The following is a 27904-nucleotide window of genomic DNA, read 5'->3' on the forward strand; positions in this document are numbered from 1 at the left end:
GATCATATCTCTAAGGTGGCAAACAGACAAGTGAGATGTAACAGTAAGTGATAGGCTGGTCCGGAAATATGTGTTTGATAATATTTGCTAGCAGTCTGATGGGATTGTTTGTTCATGAAATGACTCCAGAATGGAAAAGCATGGGAGAAAACCTTAAACAACTGCACCATCTGGTGTACAAAGATGGATCTCCTGGTACATATTTGGGCAGGCTGGCATAATCAAGCTGCAAGTTTTAAGGTCAGAAAATTATTTGAGACAATGTCTATATTTTTCACAATTAACTGAATACTTAGCATTCCTCATGCAATTTGTTTATTACATTCTGGACAATTCTATAAAGCGTCTGTCTTTTGTGTCTCTTTTTTAAGTAATTAATGATTTAGCAATGAATAGCCAACAGCAACTTAATTACTATTTATGTTGTTGTATACAATAATTTCATATTTTCTATAGCATATTCTATAAAACATTTTAAAACACCAAATTTTCCTATTCTATTTCTCAATAGGCATTTTCCTTCATATTTAATATTCTCATCTTTCTTTGAGGACAACCCATGTAACGTCTTGGTGATACTGTGTGTATATATATATATATATATATATATATATATATATATATATAACCAGCCTGTACCAGCCTATCACTTACTGTTGCATCTCACTTGTCTGTTTACCACCTTGGAGATATGATCAATAATTTCCGAGGCAGAGTTCTGTTATGAGACCAGTGTTGCTATTGTTTTAACATGTTAATAGTTGTAATACTACTAGACGCTATTGCCAAGCTGCAAATATGGATTTCACATGAAGTCCCTCATGTTCTTTGGGTCTCACTGGTTTCAGCTACATGGTCTTGGTGGTGAAAAACAAGAAAGGGGTCTGAATACTTTCTGAATGGACTGTAAACATGGTGGACTGGTGGATAGCCAGTTTCAGGTCTCTCCAGAAATGTTCAATTGGGTTCAAGTCTGGGCTCTGGCTGGGCCACTCAAGGACATTAACAGAGCTGTCCCTAAGCCACCCTTGTGTTGTCTTGGCTGTGTACTTCGGGTCATTGTCTGTTGGAAGGTGAACCTTCAGCCCAGTCTGAGATCCTGAATGCTCTAAACCAGGTTTTCTTTAAGAATATCTCTGTATTTTGCTGTATACAGCTTTCCTTCAACCCTGACCAGTCCCCCAGTCCCTGCCACTGAACCCCCCACAGCATGACGCTCCCACCACCATGCTTCACCGTTGGGATGGTATTGCGCAGGTGATGAGCGGTGTCTGGTTTCCTTCAGACATGATGCTTTAATTGAGGTCAAACAGTTTGATTTTCATTTTATCAGACCAGAGAATCTTGTTTCTCACAGTCTGTGAGTCCTTTAGGTGTTTTTTATGTGTCTTGCACTGAGGAGAGGCTCTTGTCTGGCCACTCCCCAGATCAGTGGAGTATTGCAGTGATGGTTGTCCATCTACAAGTTTCTCCCATCTCCATACATGATCTCTGGAGCTCAACCAGAGTGACCATCGGGTTCTTGGTCACCTCTCTTACCAAGGCCCTTCTCCCCTTGATTGCTCAGCTTGGCCAGGCAGCCAGCTCGAGGAAGAGTCCTGGTTGATCCAAACATCTTCCATTAAAGAATTAAGGAGGCCTCTGTGCTCTTGGGAACCTTCAAATCAGCCTACATTTTTTCTAGACTTCCCCAGATCTGTTTCCCAGGTTTTTGCTCTGATATGCATTTTCAGCTGTGAGACCTTATATAGGCAGGCGTGTGTCTTTCCAAATCATGTCCAATCGATTGAATTTGCCACAGGTGGACTTCAGTCAAAGAGTAGAAACATCTCAAAGATGATCCAGAGAAATGGGATGCACTTGAGCTAAATTTCAAGTGTCATAACAAAGGGTCTGAATACTTATGTCAATGTGATATTACATTTGTTTTATTTTTAATACATTTGCAAAGTTATGAAAAATCTGGTTGTGGAGGTGGGGGCGTTGTTGAGCGCCGGCTTGTGAATGGAGAACGAGGCCCGGAAGATAAGTGGTGAACGAGTTCCACTTGTGCGCCACACTGGTCCAGTGAGGAGCAGCAGGAATATTTAAGGAGAGGAGACAGTGGCAGATGTGGAGAGAGAGCTGCATGGAGCTGTGTGCATCTCGTTATGTTATGTGTGACATTGAGAAGTGAGCATTAAATTTAGTCTCCCGGTCCCCGCTTCCTACTTTCCACCCAACAACTAACCTTGTTACACTGGTTTTTGTTTTACCATTATAGTGTATGGTCTGTAGATTGATGTAAAAAAAGATATATAATAATTTAAAGCATTTTAGCATAAGGCTGCAACATAACAAAATGTGAAAATATGAAGGGGTCTGAATACTTTCTGAATGCACTGTAGACAGACAGACAGACAGATAGACAGATAGAAAGATAGATAGATGGATGCACAGGAGAGACAGACAGATAAATGCACAGAAGCAAAGACAGACAGACAGATAGATGCACAGAAGGAGAGACAGACAGACAGATAAATGCACAGAAGCAAAGACAGACAGACAGATAGATGCACAGAAGGAGAGACAGACAGACAGATGCACAGAAGGAGAGACAGACAGACAGATAAATGCACAGAAGCAAAGACAGACAGACAGATAGATGCACAGAAGGAGAGACAGACAGACAGATGCACAGAAGGAGAGACAGACAGACAGATAAATGCACAGAAGCAAAGACAGACAGACAGATAGATGCACAGAAGGAGAGACAGACAGACAGATGCACAGAAGGAGAGACAGACAGACAGATGCACAGAAGCAAAGGCAGACAGACAGATGCACACAAGGAGAGACAGACAGACAGATGCACAGAAGCAAAGGCAGACAGACAGATGCACACAAGGAGAGACAGACAGACAGATGCACAGAAGGACAGACAATAGATATATTACAGCATATTCTATAAAACATTCTATAACATGCTATACATTATATAGCATATGATATGATGCATATATTCTACAACTGGTGTTCATTTTGCTAGTGTGGAATACATTGACTAAAATATATACTGTATCATTTATAATTTCTGTAAACACTCTTCAGAATACTGAAAGTGTATAATTCCTCAGATAGTCAGTAGTCACTTTTGTGAGCTGCAGTTTCATCCAAAAGAGATATGTTTAATAGAGGAAACAACCTTTACAACCCTGTCTGCTCATGGTTACATGTAGAGGTCATTGAAAGTAACAGTTTGAAGGACAACAACAATATATTACTAGAGGTTTTTTCAGGCTGTGTGTAAAAGCAGCATTTGAAGAGGATGGCTTTGAGCAACACTGAAGGGCAGAAGGTTACAGAGGTCAGAATTAAATGTTTTTTTCATCGGTCTGGTGGTTCATCAGCATCTGAAGGTCAAACTCTTTCAGATTGATTTTACAATTTCAAATGGAGGCAGAATGACACAAGGGCAAAAACATTTCTGTTTAGTTCAATGTATTTATAAGTGTTTGGAAACTGGTGGACCCTTATTTCCAGAGTAGTCCATTTTTCATTTCAGGATAGAATATATTAAACAAAAATAATATAAAGATAAATAATTATCCAAAATATTAAAAACTTTGGTGCACTGGATTTTAAAGATCAATGTCCAGGTGAAATGTCAATAGTTGTTAAATGTCAAAAGTTGTTAAATGTCAAAATATTAAATATTTTGTTACTTATCAGTCTAAAATTGTACATTCTTCATCAAAAATGTAATATAAATAACAGCTAAAGAGATTGTGACCACTAGGATGCAATAGAGCTCCACTAAAATATAAAGAAACTAAAGTATTAAATAAATACACCTAAATAATTGTATTTTTGATTATTTTAATTAAGTATATATCTAAAAATATTATACCATATTTATTTTAATTATTAAAACAATTAATTTTAAATTATTATATATTATTAATTATAATTATTAATAAGTGATTTATTCCTTTGTACACAAAAGGGAGGTAAGACAATGCTTTTTTATTTAATATTGTATAAATATTTTATTTATTATTTAATCATAATAATTACTTATCAGTAATTAAAAGTTTAAAATAGAAGAAATATTGGATAATGAATAGTAATGGTATTTATTTACAATTAAAATTTAAAGTTTAATAATATTAATTCTAAGGTCATTTTAATATATTTTAATTCTATAAATATTTAATTATACAACTATAATTCATGTTTTTTTTTAACTTTACTTAGATTTTTAATTTAACACTGTTATTTGTATTATTGTTTATAAATAATTGTTCTTATTTTGTATTTTTTTATATTTAAGTTTCAGAAATTGGAGTGTTGGTGGCGTAGTGGGCTAAAGCAAATAACTAGTAATCTTAAGGTTGCTGGTTCGATCCCCACAGCCACCACCATTGTGTCCTTGAGAAAGGCACTTAACTCCAGGTTGCTCCGGGGGGATTGTCCCTGTAATAAGTGCACTGTAAGTCACTTTGGATAAAAGTGTCTGCCAAATGCATAAATGTAAATTAGAAGTTAGACAAAAAATATGTATTGTATAAATAAAAAAAAATACATCTATTTGGTAGCTGAGAGTGTTACAGGCATTTCCACATGCTGAAGAATTTATTTGTTTTGCTGTAATCAGAAAGTGTTTCCAATTTTTTGACTGATGTTGTGTGGGTTTTGTCTGGGGATGTGAAGGTGGACACAGGTAATGAAAAAATACTTTACTGACACTTTCACCGGCGTCTTGATGACCGATTCTCCAATTCAGAGCATCACCTTCAATCCCAACAAATCATGTATGCATCTAATATAATCAAGTGTAGCCACATCGACACAAATCAAACAGAAATGCATGTTATCACAGCATATGTCAGCCAAATGTTTGCATAATTGACACCTTAATGAGGCTAAATTAATTTGCCCCTAATGACCCTGTGCCTGAGCAGAAGCACACTTGACATGCTGCAGGAATACAAGTGTTTGTGGGTTTCAGAGGGATTTGGGGTTTGATGAGCTGGAAACAATGAAGGAGAGGCTCTTCAACAAATGATGATGAATTCTGTGTTTTTAAAACAGAGAGAGACCCTTTATGTCAGGAGCTGAACTCATGGAAACAGCTCACTGTTGGGTTAAGATCTTTTGTATTATCAGTGCAATATACATAAATAAGTTCAGTCTAATCCTGTGTGTTTTATTCAAGTGGTGTTATGTTGAACTGAAACAACGCATATCCATTCAAGCACTGTGTATACAGGCTGTTTATTATTCAAATTAGTATCAGTATTATTGTCGCTGTTGATATTGTAACTGTTGAGTAAACTGAATAAAAGTTTGTCATTTAAAGCTATTCCTTAAAGGTCTAGTTCTATATACTGTAGATACAATTCTGTCATCATTTACTCACTATTACGTTGTTCCAAACCTGTATGACTTTATTTTTCTCTCTCTCTCTCTCTCTCTCTCTCTCTGTGGAGCACAAAGTAACACACTTACAAAGCTACTAACAATTTAAGTAAATGGGGGTATGTGCTGTCAAGCTCCAAGGGAAACCAGGCTTGTGTGCGCTCAAAAGATAGAATAGGGCACAGCAGATCACATGCTAAATTCAACCAGGCATTCATCATAGCGCAGACTAATGGTGGTGATTTTGAATCAGCTCAGTGACTCAAGTCTTTTGAATCCATTCACAAAAAAGATTCATTCAGATTTGTTCATTGACGAGTTCTGCAAATTACACCTTTGCACCTGTAGATGGCGGCAAATGGCCGACTTTTACGTTTTGAACAAGAATTTACATTGAACCCAAAGCACAATGTGATTCACAATGAGAACGAGTCTAATTATTTTTTATAAAAAAAAATTGCATGTCAACAAACATACTAAGAGACTGCAGTGTTTAAGCATCATTCCCCTCAAATGACAACAAATATTTATCGAACTGTGAACTGCTGAGCACAATGTTTTATCAAGCTATACAAAAAAGACAAAAAAAAATATTATTATGAATTTCATTAATGTCCATATGGCATTGTAATGTGTGGTCATCGCTCACTTATATTCATAATTCATCTGGCCGCTTTGCTGGTTGAACGAGATTGATGAACTGAAGGAACGACATGCAGCTCCTCTCGTTCAGTCAGTCAGCAGATCCTCGTTCATGAACGAAATGCCTCATCTCGTTCAGACTCAAACGACCGATTGGTTCTGTAAAGGGGTGTATTCATTCAGTGGGTCAAACCAATGATATGCTGCTTCACAGCCCGCTCTCGAATGCTTTTGGCTCACACTTAAGTCAGTCTTCAAAAGCAACACAAATATAATTAGCATTTCTACAAAATTAGTTTAAATACCATAAATGTTTCCCCGTTAAATGCTGGGCTTCACTTTTATCAAGACATTCAAAAAGTTGAAGAAAAGCCTAAATATCTTACACTGTGCACCAAAGCACAACATTTACATTACATTTATGCATTTGGCAGACTCTTATCCAAAGCGACTTACAGTGCACTTATTACAGGAACAATCCCCCCGGAGCAACCTGGAGTTAAGTGCCTTACTCAAGGACACAATGGTGGTGGCTGTGGGGATCGAACCAGTGACCTTCTGATTACCAGTTATGTGCTTTAGCCAACTACTCCACCACCACACCATACATTTCCATTTGTTTTTCATGTTATTTTAACTGCATGGTCTTCAGTCATATTTACACATTCATAAATTGGGTATAATGTTTTGTGCATACCTATAAACTTGTCTTAGTGTATTTCACCTCTTTTTCTCCATGTTGAACGTGATTGACTCACATGCCGAACTGAACCAACTGCATACTTCCTCTCGTTCAGTTATTCAGCAGATCTTCATACATCAACGAGATGGCCGAGTCATTCATTTAGTTCGCAAAAAAGTGTACCAGTGGACAAGTTGTCTCATCTTTAGGAATGAGACATCTCTTCTTGTTTAGACTCAAACGACCGACTCGACTGGACTGGTTCAGGTATTTGATCAGTGGGTGAAACCAATGATATACTCCCTCGCAGCTGGCACTCATATGCTATTGGCTTGTGCTATAGTCAGTCAGGTGAATGAGAACGATTCGTTCATTTAAAAGATTTGTTCAAATATATTAATATATACTATAACATATTAATAATGCGCTGTAAGTGTTGGGTTTGTGCGAGCCACCTACTGACAGCTGTGTTCCCCCACATTTAAAAGTCTGCTACGCCCATGTTTAGATTGGTTTGTTTCCTACTTGTCCAATAGGAAATGTGTAATGTCTGTCAGAGATGAGATGTCCTCCTCTTCAACAATAAATTGTGGTGTTCCGCAAGGAACCCTGTGGGGGCCAATTTTGTTTTCCCTTTATATGTTACCATTTGATCCTGCGATTCGAAAATGCAACATACATTTTCATTGCTATTCAGATTACCTACAATTACGTTGAATCGTTGAATCCTAATGATCTAATTTAAATGTTCTTCATGCTTGTATAGAAAATATTTAAAACATTTGGATGGCATCTAATTTTCTTCAGTTAAATACTGATAAAACAGAGGTTGTTATAATCAGCCTTGGTTAACAAAAAAAAAATAAAAAAAATAAAAAAAAGTCAGGTTTAGACAATATGGAAGAGGATTAGGGCCAAGCAATGATAAAAAAAAATAAAGCCATCTCGAGATTAAAGTCATTATAATGCGAGATTAAACTCGTTAAATTTCGAGAAAAAAGTCGAAATACAATCTTGAGAATAAACTCATTAAATATCGAGAATAAAGTCGTTGTGTTTCGAGAAAAAACCCGTTAAGTTTAATCTGGCATTATAATGACTTTAACCTCGATATTTAATGAGTTTATTCTCAAGATTGTATTTCGACTTTTTTCTCGAAATTTAACGAGTTTAATCTCGATATTTAATGAGTTTATTCTCAAGATTGTATTTCGACTTTTTTCTCGAAATTTAACGAGTTTAATCTCGCATTATAATGACTTTATTCTCGATATTTAATGAGTTTATTCTCAAGATTGTATTTCGACTTTTTTCTTGAAATTTAACGAGTTTAATCTCGCATTATAATGACTTTATTCTCGAGATGGTTTTATTTTTTTTATTATTGCTTGGCCCTAATCCTCTTCCGTAATACAACACTTAATCGGGTGGTGCCAAATATTCAGCAGGTGGTGAGAAATTTGAGGTCTGTTTAAATGCAATTACAAATTTTGAAAATCACGTCAGGAAGTTAGTTCAGTCTTGTTTTTATCAGTTAAGGAACATTTCTAAGATTAGGCATGTTTTCTGTTTTGATTTATTTAATCTCAATTATTGTAATGCACCGTTTTCAACTTTAAATTAGCACGGCTACAATCAGTGCAAAATACTGCAGCTAGACTTTGGACAAAAACTAGGTCTTCTAATCATATTACTCCAGTTTGAGCTTCTTTGCATGGGTTACCAATCCATTTTAGGGTTGATTTTAAGATTTTCTTAATTACATGTAAAACACTACATGGTTTGGCGCCAGAATATTTAGCAGAACTTTTAAGACCTAATGAAACTTTTCATGCCATGATCTGTTGGCTGTTCCAAGATTCAGATACAATACAAAAGGTAGAGAGCATTTGTAGTAAAAGGCCCATTGATTATGGAACAGCCTGCTCTGGGATATTAGATCTGCTAAATCTGTGTCTATTTTTATGTCTCGTTTAAAAACTCATTTATACAGACTTGCTTTTACTAATTTGTGAATTTTTGTTTTTAGCTTGTGTTTTACGGAGTGTGTTTTGATTGTATGTTTTGTGAAACACTTTGTGCTAAATTGCTAAAAGGTGCTATAAAAGTTATTATTATTACTATTACTATTACTTGTTCGTAAAAGCGCAGAAATGCCTTGGTGTCTTCTTGACAGATTCAAAACTAAAATCATGGTTAGGTTTAGGATTTGGGTTAGGTGTTAGAATTTATTGGTTTGAAATTGTGTTCATTGGTTACATTGATTTTTCTACGTAAGTATAAATTAAAGAAACAATTCATACAATTATTTTTAATTTTCGCCATCTGGTTTGAGAATTCAACATGAGATCAGGTTTGAGAATGACTAACATGGACCACATTTATGATACTTTCATGGCACTTATGTTATTTGGATCTTGGCAGCCCCTGGTCAGTGTAACATTCTTTACAAGCTCTCCTTTTGTGTTCCACGGAACATGGAATGTTATCCAGGTTTGTAACAAAATAATGATGAGTAAATGATGACAGAATTGACATTTTTGGGAGAACTATTCCCCTATACCTTAGAAAAGAGATGATCTGTATGTAAAGAATAAAAAGACAGATAGCGAGAGAGGTGAGCAAAGGCTGGTTTCACAAAGATGCAGCTGTCCCTCAATGGAGATTGTGAGGCCTATAGAGACACCCCTTCTGTAACCTCCAGGTGTCCAGAGGTCTTTCAGCTCTCAGAGCGCTTGGAGAAAACCAGCGACAGAGATAGAGAAAGATAAGAAACACGCTAGTGAAGGGGGAGGTGAGACTCATAAAGCAAGAGAAAGAGAATGAGTGGCAGACAAGTGAATAAGACGAGTGACTTGATTAATGCATTGAGCCACTGCACACAAAACAGCACGCAAAACCCCGTCGGACACATTTACGTTAACACACACACAAACACACACAGGCTCTATGGAAATCTAAACACAGACCCTTTTTCATGAACCCAGAACTGTGTGTCTCATTCAATAGTTGTTTCTTATAATTACATCTGTAAATTAGATTTTTACATTTTTTGAAGAAAATAAGAGATGTCTCGATGCTTGGGTGGATACCAGGGCATTGCTATGCAGTTACTAAGGTGTCCTGAGTGTTTTTTAGCACGTAAAGTCGTTGCTAGGGTGTTCTAGGTGGTTGTTGAGTGGGTTACAGAGGAGTCCACCCCCAAGTCTCTAATATGATAGTCAGGTCTCTAGATATGGCTTGGGTCCCTCCTTCAATGTAAGTTTATGGGATATTTGTGCACATTTGATCATTTAACAGGTGGAAAACGTATTGCTTAAAAATTTATTTAATCTGAAGAGCATATAATGTAACATACAGAACATTTTCTATCTACAAAGAACTATAAAACCAAAAAGATGGTTCTTTGCGTTAAACTAACAACAACAACTTACATTTATATAGCGCTTTTCTCAAACTCAAAGCGCTTTACATAGTATAGGGGGAATCTCCCCCAACCACCACCACCAGTGTGCAGCATCCACCTGGATGATGCGACGGCAGCCATAGTGCACCAGAACGCCCTCCACACACCAGCTATTGGTGGAGAGGAGATGGTAGAGTGATGTAGCCAATTCAGGGATGGAGATTATTAGGAGGCCATGATAGATAGGGGGCCAATGGGGGAATTTGGCTAGGACACCAGGGTTAAACCCCTACTCTTTACAAGAAAGTGCCCTAGGGGATTTTTAATGACCACAGAGAGTCAAGACCTTGGTTTAACATCCCATCCAAAAGACAGTGCTTTTTTTACAGTATAGTGTCCCCATCACTATACTGGGGCATTAGGACCCACACAGACCATAGGGTGAGCACCCCCTGCTGGCCTCCCTAATACCACTTCCAGCAGCAACCTTGGTTTTCCCCAAGAGGTCTTCCCATCCAGGTACTGGCCAGGCTCAACCCTGCTTAGCTTTAGTGGGCAACCAGGCAATAGCTGCAGGGTGATATGGCAGCCATTTACTAAGGCATTGTAAAGGATCTGGGTTATTCTATGTCAAATCAACCAAATTCTGACTTCTTCCAAAATTTCATAGGATGTTTTTCTGATTCACACAAACTTTTAAATGTGTCATCTAAAGATTCTTGACAAAAAATAATTCAAAAATTTGAAAAACTATATATAGGAATTGCACTGAAGAGCCACATGTCACTTAGTAATTAATAATAGTGTATTTGTGGATGCACAAAAAAATAGATTCTGACATTAATGTTTATATATGAATAAATAGACACATTTCTAGTTTCCAAATGATTTGTACTTCAGATCTTTGTTTTGTAGGACAAGAAAAACAGGCTTCATTCCATGGGACCCACATGTGGTATTTGGCCATTGAAAATGTAACAATTTATGCATTGAGCCACATTTAAAGACCCATATCTTTGGGGTTCAACCATGGAGGTCTTAAACCTGACGGCACAAAAAGGACAGTTTGCTCTGAACCAGAATCGAAAAGGATATTATGATGACTTTATTAATTCTGAAGTTATATGCACTCCAACTTTGGGAACACAACAACAAAAAGGTGTTTTTTCCCCATTTTTGGACTCGTTTAGCATAAAATGGGGGTGTTGAAGTCAAGTGCGGAGTGGGAAGAGCAATCAGCCCAAACGTTGTTGGGGTGGGGGTGGAAGGGGGTTGTTGCTGTCCTTTTCTGCATATCGTGGGGCAGTTTTGCAGATGTCATTTTGACCCCCTCAACAAAACAATGAATTACTCAGTAAATATTGATCCATGACGTTTAATATTTTGGCTTTCATCTTCATTTATGTTTACCTTTCATCAGAGAATATGAAGACTGTGACCTCTGGTTGAGTTGGCACAGAATGTACCACTTTTATTCTTCAAGGTAGAAGGCAATATTATAGTCTATACAAATATAGGCTTATATATTTGATTGATTCATGGCAAATAGTTAATTGCTGAAAATAACTCGCTTATGGTGCCGCTCTGTGGACATTTCACCAGGAAAATAGAGCTCACACATGCCCATGCTCCCAACTTACCGCTTTGGCCACTGGGCGCAGTGTTTAAAATTTCGGTAAGCACACACCGATTTTATCCAAAGAAAAGTCAAACTACAGTTTCTGATTTCACTATGAGATCAGTCTGGAATTTTGCATGGGGTTCAAGTTTAGTGAACTTTGACATGCTAATTCACAGCGTTGAAAAATGATACGTTGCTAATTTTGCACAATGCACAATGGACTAGCAAATAATTTTAGCGGTGAGTTTCTGGATTTAACGGTTATGATAATGGGTTTGTGTAAAGCCCTCCCATTTGTCGAGTGCACGTTGATTGAACTAACTATCTTTGTTAATCATAAACATAGTGACAAAACAGATAATCTAATAAAGACAAACAAGAGCTTTCCACTGACAACGGCAGTGAAATAGCTTGCTACAACTATGCCAATTACATTTCTCTTTAGAGCTGATACCCTGTGTGAGCGGTTTAGGGGAACGTTGTACTGGGTTAATAGATGTTAAGTTATTGCCTGTGACCTTCCTGAGTCTCTCACAACAATGGAAAACTCTTCAGGATTCAGCCATGACCTCAGTGGTGGCTGTCCATTGGCTAAAACAGATGATCTGTCAAAGCAGGAAACGCAGACTTTGTAGATAATACAGTGGGTGAAAAAATCCCATAGACATTCATGCATATTGTGTAATCATGGGATGCTCATTTTTTGGTCCAGTTCTATTAAGTTATTAAAAAAAATACATACATGTAATTCAAAACAAAACAATTACTTCAATACAACTCTACCATGATGAACATGTTTTCATTTCTGATTTTAAAGTCATTATGATATTTTTTCTGAGGGTAAAAAAAATTGTCTAAGTGGTGAAACCATCCAGAGATTGTTAAAAAAAAAATTTGAAAAATATGTTTGAAAACTTTTCATATTAATTATTACATTGTGTACACGCACATTTATTCAAGTTACAAGAGACCCTTTTTATGTCTTTTACTTGATGGTTACACCACTTGACATTTCACTGGTAACACTTTACAATAAGGTTGTTTTCTTTACCATAAACTAACAATGAACAATATTTTTTCACCACTTCTTAATCTTGGTTAATTTCAACATACACTCACCTAAAGGATTATTAGGAACACCTGTTCAATTTCTCATTAATGCAATTATCTAATCAACCAATCACATGGCAGTTGCTTCAATGCATTTAGGGGTGTGGTCCTGGTCAAGACAATCTCCTGAACTCCAAACTGAATGTCAGAATGGGAAAGAAAGGTGATTTAAGCAATTTTGAGCGTGGCATGGTTGTTGGTGCCAGGCGGGCGGTCTGAGTATTTCACAATCTGCTCAGTTACTGGGATTTTCACGCACAACCATTTCTAGGGTTTACAAAGAATGGTGTGAAAAGGGAAAAACATCCAGTATCGCGGCAGTCCTGTGGGCGAAAATGCCTTGTTGATGCTAGAGGTCAGAGGAGAATGGGCCGACTGATTCAAGCTGATAGAAGAGCAACTTTGCCTGAAATAACCACTCGTTACAACCGAGGTATGCAGCAAAGCATTTGTGAAGCCACAACACGCACAACCTTGAGGCGGATGGGCTACAACAGCAGAAGACCCCACCGGGTACCACTCATCTCTACTACAAATAGGAAAAAGAGGCTACAATTTGCAAGAGCTCACCAAAATTGGACAGTTGAAGACTGGATAAATGTTGCCTGGTCTGATGAGTCTCGATTTCTGTTGAGACATTCAGATGGTAGAGTCAGAATTTGGTGTAAACAGAATGAGAACATGGATCCATCATGCCTTGTTACCACTGTGCAGGCTGGTGGTGGTGGTGTAATGGTGTGGGGGATGTTTTCTTGGCACACTTTAGGCCCCTTAGTGCCAATTGGGCATTGTTTAAATGCCACGGCCTACCTGAGCATTGTTTCTGACCATGTCCATCCCTTTATGGCCACCATGTACCCATCCTCTGATGGCTACTTCCAGCAGGATAATGCACCATGTCACAAAGCTTGAATCATTTCAAATTGGTTTCTTGAACATGACAATGAGTTCACTGTACTAAAATGGCCCCCACAGTCACCAGATCTCAACCCAATAGAGCATCTTTGGGATGTGGTGGAACGGGAGCTTCGTGCCCTGGATGTGCATCCCACAAATCTCCATCAACTGCAAGATGCTATCCTATCAATATGGGCCAACATTTCTAAAGAATGCTTTCAGCACCTTGTTGAATCAATCCCACGTAGAATTAAGGCAGTTCTGAAGGCAAAAGGGGGTCAAACACAGTATTAGTATGGTGTTCCTAATAATCCTTTAGGTGAGTGTATACTAATATTTGTTTTTACTAAAAGTTGCACATTAATATTAGTTAATGCATTATGAACTTACATGAACTAACCACAAACGATTGTATTATTTTATAAATTAACATTAATTCATTGTTAGTTCATGATACCAAATTAATTTACTGTTTGTTAACAAATAGAATTGTATTGTAGTATTACCAAGCCTTTAAATAATTATTTTGTAGAAAATAATGTTATTAAAAAATATATGAAACAAGCATGGACACAAAGATTGCATTTCTACGCACTTGACACGTGTTTCAAACTAGATTTCTTTTCATTTTCATACAACATTATTGGTCAACGACCCATATGTCACAGAAATAAGACTATGGCTATATTCAGAATCGCTTAGCATGCTATTCATTCCATTTCTGTAATATACAGTATATATACACACTGCACATTTTCTGTATACATTACACTATTCCATTCCCAACATCGCCTGTGTCTGTGTGTATCTGAGAGCATGCTGTAAAACTACTGGGCACAGGCACACACTAGAGATGCATTTACAGTGTGTGGAAAAGAGCAAACCCTTTAAGTGGCCATTAAAATACACTGTAGCATCACCAAAACACTTACTGGACACATCAGTGCATTTCTCTTTCACACGCACACATACACACACACACACACAGTGTGTTTCTCTCACTCCATCTCATGTACACACTCTTTCTGTTTCTCTATTTCTGTCATCTTACATACAGACACCCTCTCTATTTTTGTTTTATTTTTGCTCTTACTGGCTCTCCCCTCATGATTTAGTCCATTTTATGCTTTCCATCTATCTATCTATCTATCTGTCTGTGTGTCTATCTATCTCTCTGTCTGTCTGTGTGCCTATCTATCTCTCTATCTGTCTATCTATTTCTCTATCTCTCTGTGTCTATCTATCTCTCTATCTGTCTGTCTGTGTGTGTCTATCTATCTCTCTGTCTGTCTGTGTGTCTATCTATCTCTCTGTCTGTCTGTGTGCCTATCTATCTCTCTATCTGTCTGTCTGTGTGTATATCTATCTCTCTATCTGTCTGTCTGTGTGTATATCTATCTATCTATCTGTCTGTGTGTCTATCTATCTCTCTGTCTGTCTGTGTGCCTATCTATCTCTCTATCTGTCTATCTATTTCTCTATCTCTCTGTGTCTATCTATCTCTCTATCTGTCTGTCTGTGTGTGTCTATCTATCTCTCTGTCTGTCTGTGTGTCTATCTATCTCTCTGTCTGTCTGTGTGCCTATCTATCTCTCTATCTGTCTATCTATTTCTCTATCTCTCTGTGTCTATCTATCTCTCTATCTGTCTGTCTGTGTGTGTCTATCTATCTCTCTGTCTGTCTGTGTGTCTATCTATCTCTCTGTCTGTCTGTGTGCCTATCTATCTCTCTATCTGTCTGTCTGTGTGTATATCTATCTCTCTATCTGTCTGTCTGTGTGTATATCTATCTCTCTATCTGTCTGTCTGTGTGTGTCTATCTATCTCTCTGTCTGTCTGTGTGTCTATCTATCTCTCTGTCTGTCTGTGTGCCTATCTATCTCTCTATCTGTCTATCTATTTCTCTATCTCTCTGTGTCTATCTATCTCTCTATCTGTCTGTCTGTGTGTGTCTATCTATCTCTCTGTCTGTCTGTGTGTCTATCTATCTCTCTGTCTGTCTGTGTGCCTATCTATCTCTCTATCTGTCTGTCTGTGTGTATATCTATCTCTCTATCTGTCTGTCTGTGTGTATATCTATCTATCTATCTGTCTGTGTGTCTATCTATCTCTCTGTCTGTCTGTGTGCCTATCTATCTCTCTATCTGTCTATCTATTTCTCTATCTCTCTGTGTCTATCTATCTCTCTATCTGTCTGTCTGTGTCTATCTATCTCTCTGTCTGTCTACCTATCTCTCTGTCTGTCTGTGTGCCTATCTATCTCTCTGTCTGTCTGTCTGTGTGTATATCTATCTCTCTATCTGTCTGTCTGTGTGTATATCTATCTCTCTATCTATCTGTCTGTGTGTGTCTATCTATCTCTCTATCTGTCTGTGTGTCTATCTATCTCTCTATCTGTCTGTCTCTCTGTCTGTCTGTCTATCTCTCTGTCTGTCTGTCCATGCATTTGTTTGTTCCAATTTGTTTATGTAGATTTAAATGAAATTAAGTTGAAATTACTTGAAAGGTAAAATAAAGTATATCAAACAAAACTAATAATAAATTAATACATTTGTGTTTAAGTCATCAATACTGAGGAAAAACTAAGAATTAGCACTTATAAATACTGTACTTTCCCATTAAAATCCCATAAACATGGATTATAATGAGAAAAATAAGATGTTACATCACATAATGTTAAGGCAAATTTATGGCCAGATTTCAAGGGTTAAAATCCTGCCAATACAATATGTTGAAATGAAAGGACATTTAAAGAAAAGACGATCTATTGACGATACAAGATTTCTATATTTCTGTATACTCACATCATAGTAATTAATTTAAAAGACTGCATGCGCTACTCTGAAACCAGTCTGAACAATTGTAATTTCCGCCCTCTAAAACAGATTATTTTGTTTTCCAAAACACTCAAAATGATGCAGATACTAGTGTGTTTATAACTACACAGCCATTATCTACACCACTGGAAAAATATATGCTAGATCGCTTTTAGTAAATAAAGAGCAAATTGTATTTTAAGAATTCTCTAATTAGGAATGCTTAAGTGATTTTTATTTTATTTATACTTCTGCTATATGAACATCTTTTTTTAAATCTACATTTTATTGTGGCAGGAAATGAACACAATTCCAAGAAAATACACCTCTAAAGGCTATACCGTATACTCTATATACACTCACTGAGAACTTTATTAGGAACACCTGTACACCTACTTTTGTGTATTTATGTAGTGAGGCAAAATCACTGAAGTACAAAAAGTTTGACTGAAGAATTTTCTCTTAGCTATTAAATTCATAACACACACACACACACACACACATATATATAATGTTGACTATGGTTTGACGTGTTTGGAAATGGCATTTTAAACTTACTTTTTATATAAAATGGCTTATAAAAAAAAACTCCTTTGTCTTGCAAACGCTCATTTGATAGCGAACATTTTTTTTGCGTTCTAAATACACAATCAAATAATGTTTTTGCACTTTTGGCATAATTTGATTGGAAATGACACCTAAAAATATCCTGCTCTCAAGTCATTAACTTTGAATTTTCTTTGTTTCTTAAAACATAAATGGTCTCATATTTATGACAGTTTCACTGACAGTTTTGTTATGTTTAATAAGTACATTTTATTTTTAGAAAAACTTTATTAGGGGCATACTTGTTTGGAAATGACGGCACAAATGTGGGACAATCATAACTTTATAAAAATGTATAGAAATAATTTTCACACAATAAATATTTAAATGGTTTATGTTTACTTTACTGTTTGTTTACATATCAGTTTTAATAATTGTAATTTTTTATATATATATATATATATATATATATATATATATATATATATATATATATATATATATATATATAATTTATATTATAATTTATACTGAAAGTCTTGGTCTGGGACAAGGTTAAAATAGTCAAATCTATAAATACAAGGCATTTGAAAAGTATGAAAAAATTAATTATGAAGGCCTGGTAAAAAGTTTCAGTCACAATTTATATTAGGTGTTTTTAACTACTATGTACTAAAACATCCAAATACATACAATACAATGTATTTATTGTGTAACTACTGCAGAAATGCTCACAAGATTCACATTTGCTGCCACTGAGGTTGATGTTCGGGTAGGTTTAGAAGTACAGGTAGAGGTTAGGGGTTAGGGTTAGTTAATTTAACAAGCGATGTAATTAAATGCAGATACTTTAAATGCAAGTACAATGCAACAACACAGATGTGTACATTGTATCAATTGCTTAAGTACATAGGAGTTAAAGACACCTATAACAAAAAGACAAAATCTTTTCATTTTAAAGAGCTCATAGTGTGCTCATTTACACATTCAAATACTGTAGATTGCAGCAGCTCTTTTCACCCTCTGTCTGAAACGCTCTGTTGTAGCTCCTGTCTCTTTAAAGCCCCCCTCTCTGAAAAGCCCAGTCTGCTCTGATTGGTCAGATGGCCCAGTCTGTTGTGATTGGTCAACCACTTAGAGCGTGTGTCGGAAATGTAACGCCCTTACCATAACCGTGTTTCAGCTCCCGAGGCTTCGTGAGCAGCGCATTCCTGAGGCGGGCATTATGCAAATGTGTTACAGTGACGTAGCTATGTCACGGAAGTAAAGGCTGGACTGCAAACTAGGCGTTTTAGGCAATTCAGAAGTAGTGTTTTCTGTGGGAGAGAGTAACTCTCTTTGGCATAGACTTTGTGCTTTGTAACTTTACAGACCATTTACATGCACAAACAGATATATTACACACTAAAGGAAACGTAAAATCCCAAAAAGCATAATAGGGCCTCTAATAAAAATCAACCCCGGGACATGAAATAGTCAGACACCCATTTAAGCTATGGGATTCTGAGAGGTTGTAAGCATGTTTGAATGCAGTTGCTAGGGTGTTCTGGACAGTTGTTAGGTGGTTGCCTACTGACTATAAGATAACAGAACTCCAAGTCTGTTATCCTGGTCTATATATGTTCCAAATCTATGGGATTTTAACACCTATTTTATCAATACTGTATGTCAGATTGCTCAGAAAATTAACATTCATGTTTGTAGCAGCACAAATGACGATTTAAGGACCAAAGTTTTAAGTACCAAAGTTTTGTATTTAGTGGTAGGGGTTTGTTTAAATCCTTAACCCTAAGTATGAACAACAGTAATTGCTATGCTTGTCCACACCAGCTGTAAAACTGGACAAAGGCATCATTTTACAGAAAAGTGCCTTTTGATGTGTTTCTATCCAACAGCTGTAGAGAATCCCTGGTTCTTTTCAATACGTTTAAAGATGAGCTCAACTCCACTATAGAAATGATCAACCCCCCAGCACCTGCCCTCCATTACCGTCTTCAAACATATGTTTTCAGATGCAGCCCTGTGACATACAATAACACCAGCACATGAGGGTACATGGGGTGAGGGGTATCTATCTCTAATGAGCCGAGGCGCTTGTTCTGGGTTTGTGCAGTAAGGCTAACAGGAAACAGACTAATGCCAAGCTCAATGGAAATACCTCATGTCGGAGGGTACAAAGACTTCTCTTAGAGTGCCTTTGCGCTTTTGTTTGAGTTTGTTTACTGTCTTGCTCTGTCTGCTGAGTGTCGGTGGTCTGCCCTTGATGGCCCCCCTGGGACAGTTTTACACTCACAAACATGGCTCAGAGTGATCTATTGTAATAAATGAGCAGGCAGACACTCACTGGTTAGGATGAGAGGCGCTACACGAACATTTGCAGGTATTTTGGGTTGCACCAAAGTCTTTCTAGCAAGTCAGTGCACTGTCGGCCATTTTTGGAACACTCTCAGGAGGCTATTTCCAGTCATGCCAGTGCAGCTCCTATCTACTTGAATCGGAAAAGACTGAAATCTCCTAAACGGTTGGTCAAAATTATGATCAAAGGACATATTTAAATAAGCAAATCTGAAAACACTGGTATGATAAATTGTGCTTATTTACCCAAGATTATGCAAAAAAACTAAATTTTCTCAGCTAGTATAGCTAACACGCATGCAGTTGACGTGGTGATTGACAGGCGATGTCTCTAAGTGGTGATTGGCTCTTTTACCTTTAAGGCGGGACTTCTTTTCTACATCCATTGACTGTTGGCTGCCGTTGGGTGTTCCAATTTCTCCCATTAATTTTAATAGAAGTGGCCCATCTCTGTTAAATAATCTCTGGTTGTACACTGAATGGCATTTCAGAAAAAGAATTAGATGCGTGTTAATGAAAAGTGATTTTGTGAGCGAGTTTGTTTGCAATAATTTATGTATGAGTATATTGAATGTTATGCATCATATTCAAGTTCAGAGCAGGTTGAGCAGGACTGGTTGCAGTGGTGCCGTGACACAGATGGGAGTGAGGTGTACGGGGGTGAGTGTAACAGGAGCCAGCTGGTACATGATGTATGTACCAGCTGGCTCCTGTTATGGGGTATGTGGTATATGGGGTATGTGAAATCTCACTCACCTTACCTCAAGAGGTGCACTAGCGACTGATGATAGGGGCTGTAGCCTTTAGCCTCCTCGTTAGTATGCCCGCCTCCCATGCCAGAGACCCCGGTTCGAATCCCTTTCGAAGTGGGTCGAGCAGGACCGGTTGCATATATGTGACATGTGTATTTGATAGAATGGCACAGGGAGTACTTTTTTGCTTGATTATCTATTAATTTAACCAATTCACTGTTGTGACTCTTTTCCATTATCACTGTTATTATTTTACATTTGTATATGATGGTCCCAAAAGTTATTTTGACTCTGATTTATTTTGTATTCATTTTTCTCAATGACTTTCAGCACATTAACTACGTACGTTCCACTAACGTTTGAAAATGCTACTGAAAAGAAAAAAAGACGTTTGTTGAGTCTTTCAAATTCATGTCACTTGCTTAGATATTTTGCATTCTAATTAACTTAAATTCATAAATTAAGTTTCCAAATACGTTTTGGGCCACTGTATGTGAAATCTTATTATCTATTACTCTTGTCGTAACAATGAAAGCTTTTTCAAATCATGGCCAATGTGCATACAATACAAATACAGAACAAATTTCTCATTTTATTCAAAAACGTGCAGTTAATTTCTACGCCACCTATTTTTTTGTTGCTATAATTTTATTCTTTGCTGAAAAGATAACATTAAAAGTGCCTTTTTGGTCCATATCAAGAGGACAGACAGAACTTGACCCATGCTTTTTAAAGAGCACACTGATAAGAGAGCTAAACACTTTAAAAGGGTTTGTGAACAGCTCCATTAGCCGAGTCTGACCGATTGGACTCGATCTCACATGCATACCGATCTAATGAGGTCTTCCCTGTGCTATTGTGTCCCATAAATGCGTCATTTGATGGCTGAAAATATTTCATGCCAATGCAAGAATTAAGAAAGCGTTTGAGACTGATGTGTACTCAGAATCTGTTATTCATAGAGACGCTGCTGTAATGGAGTATGTCTCCTTAATAAGCATTTTTTTAAAGAATGGGCTATTTTAGGAGCTATGTAAAGAGAGCCATGTAAAATATATAACATAGACCTAAAGATAAATTGAATTCAGTGAATTTTCTCATTATGCGTCAATAACAGCACCTTTGCTATACTGCATTACTCACAAAAAAAAAATTTAAATACAGTATAACAACAAAATTATTATTTGAAAGAAAGATTGCACAAGCACACGTTTGTATTTGTAAGTTTGTTATGTAATGTGTTAAAACAATAAATGTACTTTTCAAAATGAAGGAAAAAAGTATTATGATAATTTGTGGTTGTTAAACAAAGCGCAGTTCTAGCAGGAAGACTAGCAGCATCGCACCATTAGCTGTGTAATTCCCAGCCAATCACATGTAAGCCATTGCTTTATAAGTCTAACACATTGCTGATTCAGTGTGATAACGCGGCAACCTCCTCCACCCCACCACCACAAGTTGAGTCCCGTACTGCACGGGGGTAGGCTCCTCACCCCTGCCTCCTATCTCCAGCAGGATATGACGGTTCCGAGTACAACTTCTTCAGACCACCAGACAAGGCCTATATGCCAAAAAGAGACATTACTTTCTGTTCATCAAATAAATGTCATCTTAAATCTCACTCAAGTCGGCAAGTCTTCCTGATAGAAATATAGTTAATGTGCTGAACTCCACCTTTGGTTACTCTGCTAGGGCACCTGTGTGAACATGAGGAACTGACTTCATACTAGTGTCAGAAATTAACTTATTTTAAGGTGCAATATTTGCTCCTGTATTTGATTTTCAGGGGCATCTTTTTTTCTTCTTCAGATTTACAACAAACTCATCTGTTGCCTACAATTTAATCAATTAATTAATACAAACTCAAGATTGAGAATTTATTACCTCTTACGCCTCCTACACACTACACGACTGTCAAAGATGTCGGATTCCATTCATATTACACAACTGTCTGTCTGGTCATGAAAGTCATAGGGCTTTCAAATTACACGAGGAATCGGCGACAGGGGTGAACAAATTACAATATATTTCACTATTGACGAATCCACGACGACTCTGCCTGGATTCCAAATTACGTTTCACAACAGAGTACACGTGAGAAGTGATACGAGATACGAAAACAAATGCACGATCATATGTTATGCATTTCAGAATATGATGTGTATGATTTTAATCGCCTAAAGGCATCATATATTTGATTGGTTACAATATGAAAAAGTACATCCTACTGAAAAATCTACCTATTTGCTTACCTGACTGCCCAAGAGAATTGGCATTTTCTCTCCAACTCTTCTTTCTCCACTCGGTTGTGCTACAGTTCAGATGAAACATCAAATAGGCGCTGGTGCTCCTGCCAATGTTCCACTAATTTTTCCTCCATTTCTTCAGTCCAATGAGACTTTCTTGATACCGCAGCCATGCCAGTTGATGTTCTGTTGCAGGTACATCAGGACTCCTCCCACTGAAACTTCCTGTGCTACGTTTCTTGCTCTCTCATTGGCTGTAGGTCAACGCTGCAGTTGTATTCAGTCAAAACATTGCACGATTTGGAATTGCATATTTAACATGCTTGATACCTCACTGACATCGGAGACGTGTCGGCGCTTCTCTCAGATCGTGTCTTTGATGACGCTAGCGTTGACATTGTGATATTCAATGCAATGACAAACAGTACATGCATTTTGTTTTATATAAAAAACACTTTATGGACTTCTGTACAAACCTCGAAGACTTGTTGTCTATCAAAGCTATGATCATAGGAGAGGAGAATTATGAGTGTGAGAGATCTGCCCACGTGATTTGCCAGCTTTCATGCTCTTAAGTCCCTCTCTAGAACACAAACACTCAAACACATAATTGCATTAACTGAATCCTCTCTGATTGTTTTCAAAGCATGACAATGAAACAGCCCTTGAGATCAAACTAACAAAAAGAAATACATTTAGCTGTATTTTTCTATACATCTATGTTTTTGACATGTCCGTTTTTTGTTGAAAATACTAATATGTAGAGGACGCCATTTAGGGCTGGGCGATACATCTTCAAAAATTATATCTCGATATTACGTGCCCTTGCATGCTGCGGTTATTGAAAACAATATCAAGTTACGGATGGATGAATCCTCTGTCCTCCAAAAAAGTAATGAACCTATAAATGACAATCATGATGCATGTATTTTTATCTTCATTGACATCATCTCTGTTCCTATTTAGCTGATATGATGACACCGGAGCCAATGAAGGACAGAGACATTATTACAGCTGAATGATATGAGCAATCTATTCCTTTCAATGGTGTCATACAACATTATAGTTTGAAATTGGATAAGGACAAACTCCTTCACATTGTGACATCGTATCTTAAGTATGTGATTCAAATCTATTTTCTATTTCAATGACAGATTGGATCACCTTTTGCTCTGTATGTAATCAACATTGGATATTAGAAGTTTGATGAATTTCATATTTTGTAACAGCCTTCAAGCTCTCTCAAAGGAAAATTAGGTGGCAGCCTTCGGATTAATAGCCTTCACAAACATTTCAATTGAGAATGCTAGTACCAGGCATCATGCCATACGTGAGCCAAACAAACCAAGACAAAATGTACAGCACGACCAGTGGAGCCCAACTCCCAAATCAATGACTTCTATAAGTTTGTTCTTTTGAATCAACGCCACAATCATACAGCACCAACAGTGTAATCTGATTCCCCATGATGACTCCTATGAGTCAGTTCTTTTGAGTACGCTGCAAAATGTAGGACACGACCAGTGGAATCCGTTACCTCATGTTGGCTCTCATGGGTTGGTTCTTTTAAATCTATGCCGCAAAATATACAGCACGACCAGTGGAGCCTGATTCCCAAATTAATGACTTCTATGAGTTAGTTCTTTTGAATCTACACCGCAAAACATACAGCACCACCAGTGGAATCCAATTCTCCTGCTTTCTATCCGCTTTCTAAAACAGGCTGCCGCCATTATGACTAAAGCTACTTTTTAGCTCAGCATTATGGCTTAAACGTGTACACTGATTAAAATGAGGTAAAGTAGCCTGTAGATGCATGACAAATGCACTCTGAAAATGTTTGACTCCCTCTTGTGTTGGAGGCTAACAGGAAAATATATTTATTATTAAAACCATGCACGGCGGATCCTCACCCATGGCATCTCTATGCTAATGGTCAGGTAAGAGCCCTTGTGCTTTTATGGCACAGGGCAAAACAGGCCGCCTGCCAACGTGGTATCTTGTTTTTAACTGAGTGCTTTCAATTCTCATCAATTTAGCCCAATTAAAGCGCTCAGCCTGCACGAAGAGCATTTTAGAGCCACGTTACAAACCCACTCTTTTCAATTAAGCTAAAAGACAAAGAACATGGTTTCACTGATGCAAATAAATTGACTGGCATATCTGTGCCTGCTTCCAGTTTAATGTGAGCTCAGCACATTAAAAATGAAACAATCTAATGCTGTAGCTTTTGGTCTAGGCAATGCTAGTTTCTTATGCAATAAAGATTCCTCATCTGCTAAATAATTTAAGCTTTTAATAAACAAAAGCTGTACTTCAGTCAGATGTTGTATGTGAATTGCATTTACACTATCTGACAAAACTTAGCTAAATAATGCACCATCGGCTAAAGAAATACAAATAATCCGATTAAAAAAACATTTTTGCCTTTTAACAAATGGGTTATTGAAAAATATATATTTTTCCTCACTATCCACAAATGCAATAAAATACCGATATTGATGGACAGAACCCTTTATTTAAATAAAATAAATATCTTTAATATGTTATTTTTCCATTTGATATACATTTTAAGTTCTAAGTTTCATTCCAGTACTGTTATTGTGAGCTGTAGTGATAAAGTATGCTTTTAATATGTCTGTTTGTATTGACCTTCAACATACAGTAGTTAATATTGCAAAGAGATATCGCATCAACAACTGCTCATCATAAAGCCATTGACAGTCTGCCAAATTCACGATTTGCCAAAATTTGTATCTAATTTGGTCCGTATTACTTGTGCAAACACACATCCTGACTAGCTTTAATAATAAAAGTAATTTACCTTTCCAAATGCTTAGATTTTCCTAGTTTGGATTTAACTGATCCCTGGAATCGAGGCGAAATACCCTGTTGCCATTTAGTGACTTAGGTAAATCCATACTCAAGTGAACCCATTTACTTTCATCATGATTTTTATGAAGATGCAATTCTATTGGAAAAGTTTGAGATTTTAATTTGGAAACAATGTAGATTTCATGCAGATTTCTTACAGTGATTTTCACAGTACTTTTGTAATGCTGATGATAGAAAATACTTGACCTGTAAACATTAAAAAGAAACTTTATTATAAAAGCAGTTGTCAATTTAACACACAAAAGAATGTACCATAAATATTAGGGATTTTATGTTGATGCTTCATTCCACCCCCTGTACCTCAGTTGTGCCCACACAGTTGTGCCCTCACTTAAATAGTGTACACACACACACACACACACACACACACAAGCCAAAATAGCAACAAACAAATACATAAATAAATGTTTAATGGTTTAAATATCAAGTGTATAGGGTCATTATAGAGACTCTAGGTATGTAATAGTGTTGTTTTTTTTGCAATTCCATAAATCATATTTCTATGATTATTTCCCATCTATATAAGTTTACTATCACAGGATCTCTATTTCTATGTTTATTACAAGAGAAATTAATACTATATCCATACAAATATACTATATCACGCTGACTACTATGAGCAACAAGGAATTATCCCTATACCATAAGTGTGTACAGACATATTATACATGCAGTTGTTTCAGTGATTGACTTGATTTACATTTGACATTGCTATTTTCCTGATTTGTTGCATTATCCCTTTGATAAATTAAAAATAAAACATCAAAGATATTGTATTTTATTATTGCTAATTGTTTTAAAGTATTTTGAAAATGTTACACAATCTGGGCATTTTGTAGGTGCATTTTTGAAAGATATACATGCAGGATTGGGGAGTAACAGAATACATGTAACGGGATTACGTATTTAAAATACAATATAAGTAACTGTATTCCACTACAGTAACAGTTTAAATCATTGGTAATTAGAATACGGTTACATTCAATTATTTTGATTACTGAAGAGATTACTTTGCATTTTATTGTCATTTGTTTAATTTAATATTTAGTCCTTTTAGATGGAAAACATTTATACATATAAATGATCCAAAGTGCATTTGAACAGCGGTGAAACACTTTCTGATGATGTGTTACATTCATACAAGCAGACAGAGAAGTACGTTTGAAGTAAGTTTGGAGCAGAAGAAATAGAAATAAACCTTGTGTATATTGTCAGCTTTACGCTAAGCTAAAATGTTATTTCTAGCCATGTTACATGCACATGTTACCAGATATGATCATATTTTTTATCAAGAAAATTCACGTTAGATCATAATTTCTTTTTTTCTAGTGAGATCTTAGTTATTAGGGAAAAAATTATATTCTTGATAATTTTTTTATTAATTATTTTCCTGTAAAAATAGCTACAAATCCTTAAAACAAGATAAATTTGATTTATCTTGTTTTAGAAACAACATTGCATAAGATATTTTGGTTTTCAGAGAATGTATTTTTAACATGTGTATTTTGTCTTACTGTACTGACAGAGTTTTTATAGTAAAAAAAAGTGAAAATATCTACCAGTGCTGAAGAAGTAATCCAAAGTATTTAGATTACATTACTGACCCCAAGTAATCTAACGGAATACGTTACAAATGACATTTAACAGCATTTACTCTGTAATCTGTAGTGGAGTACATTTAAAAAGTAACCCTTCCAACCCTGGATGTATTGGGTCTCTAAAACAAGAAATAGGACTATTTTTCATAAATAAATTAATCCTATTTTTATTGGATTTAAGATAATGGGAATTTGTGGGGGCAAATGAGCTTAATTATCATTAAATATTGGCACAAGGCAAAAAAAATACTAATGATCTTTAAATAGGCTTCATTTTCTTTAGGCAGGATATGGCCATTTATTTCATTCAATGGATGACTATTATACATTTGTGTGTAACATACAGGTTCATGTGAATTATTTTGTCCTGTAATTATCCTCAATTTCTAAACCGAGACACAAGCATGCAACCCCAGTGAGACAGTGATAATGGGCTGTGCTGCAAACTAAATGTATTTATGCTCCTCGGTAAGAAGCCTCATTATCTGTAAGCCTAATTTATTAAGGTTATGTGTTAAGGTTGTCCATTCAGTAGCCAATAAAAAAAGATGCCAATAAAACATGAGGAATCATCCACAAAAGAGCAACTATTAACACCATTTATGTGTTTGATTTTTCTGTTATGGATTTTAAAATCCGGAATTGGCACATTACATTTTTTAATTGGACATTCAGCGATAATTAGAACATTTTACTTAAAACAGTGACAGATTTGACTGAAACTGAAAAGTTATCTTTGAGAAAAATACAGTCTAGCAGAGTGAAGAAAATATGGTTTTATCTCTTATCTTTTTTTTTTCTTAAGTGTTTTGTCTTCAATGTGATTCATTCTCAACAGAAATGTTGTAATCTGACAATTACAGGGTTAAGGCAATGTGGAAGCCATCAAGGACTCAGCCTTTTGTATGGCTCATTTTGACCAGCAGATGGCGCAGTTC

The sequence above is a fragment of the Xyrauchen texanus genome, chromosome 28 (genome assembly GCF_025860055.1).
Source record: "Xyrauchen texanus isolate HMW12.3.18 chromosome 28, RBS_HiC_50CHRs, whole genome shotgun sequence".
Classification (NCBI taxonomy): Eukaryota; Metazoa; Chordata; class Actinopteri; order Cypriniformes; family Catostomidae; genus Xyrauchen; species Xyrauchen texanus.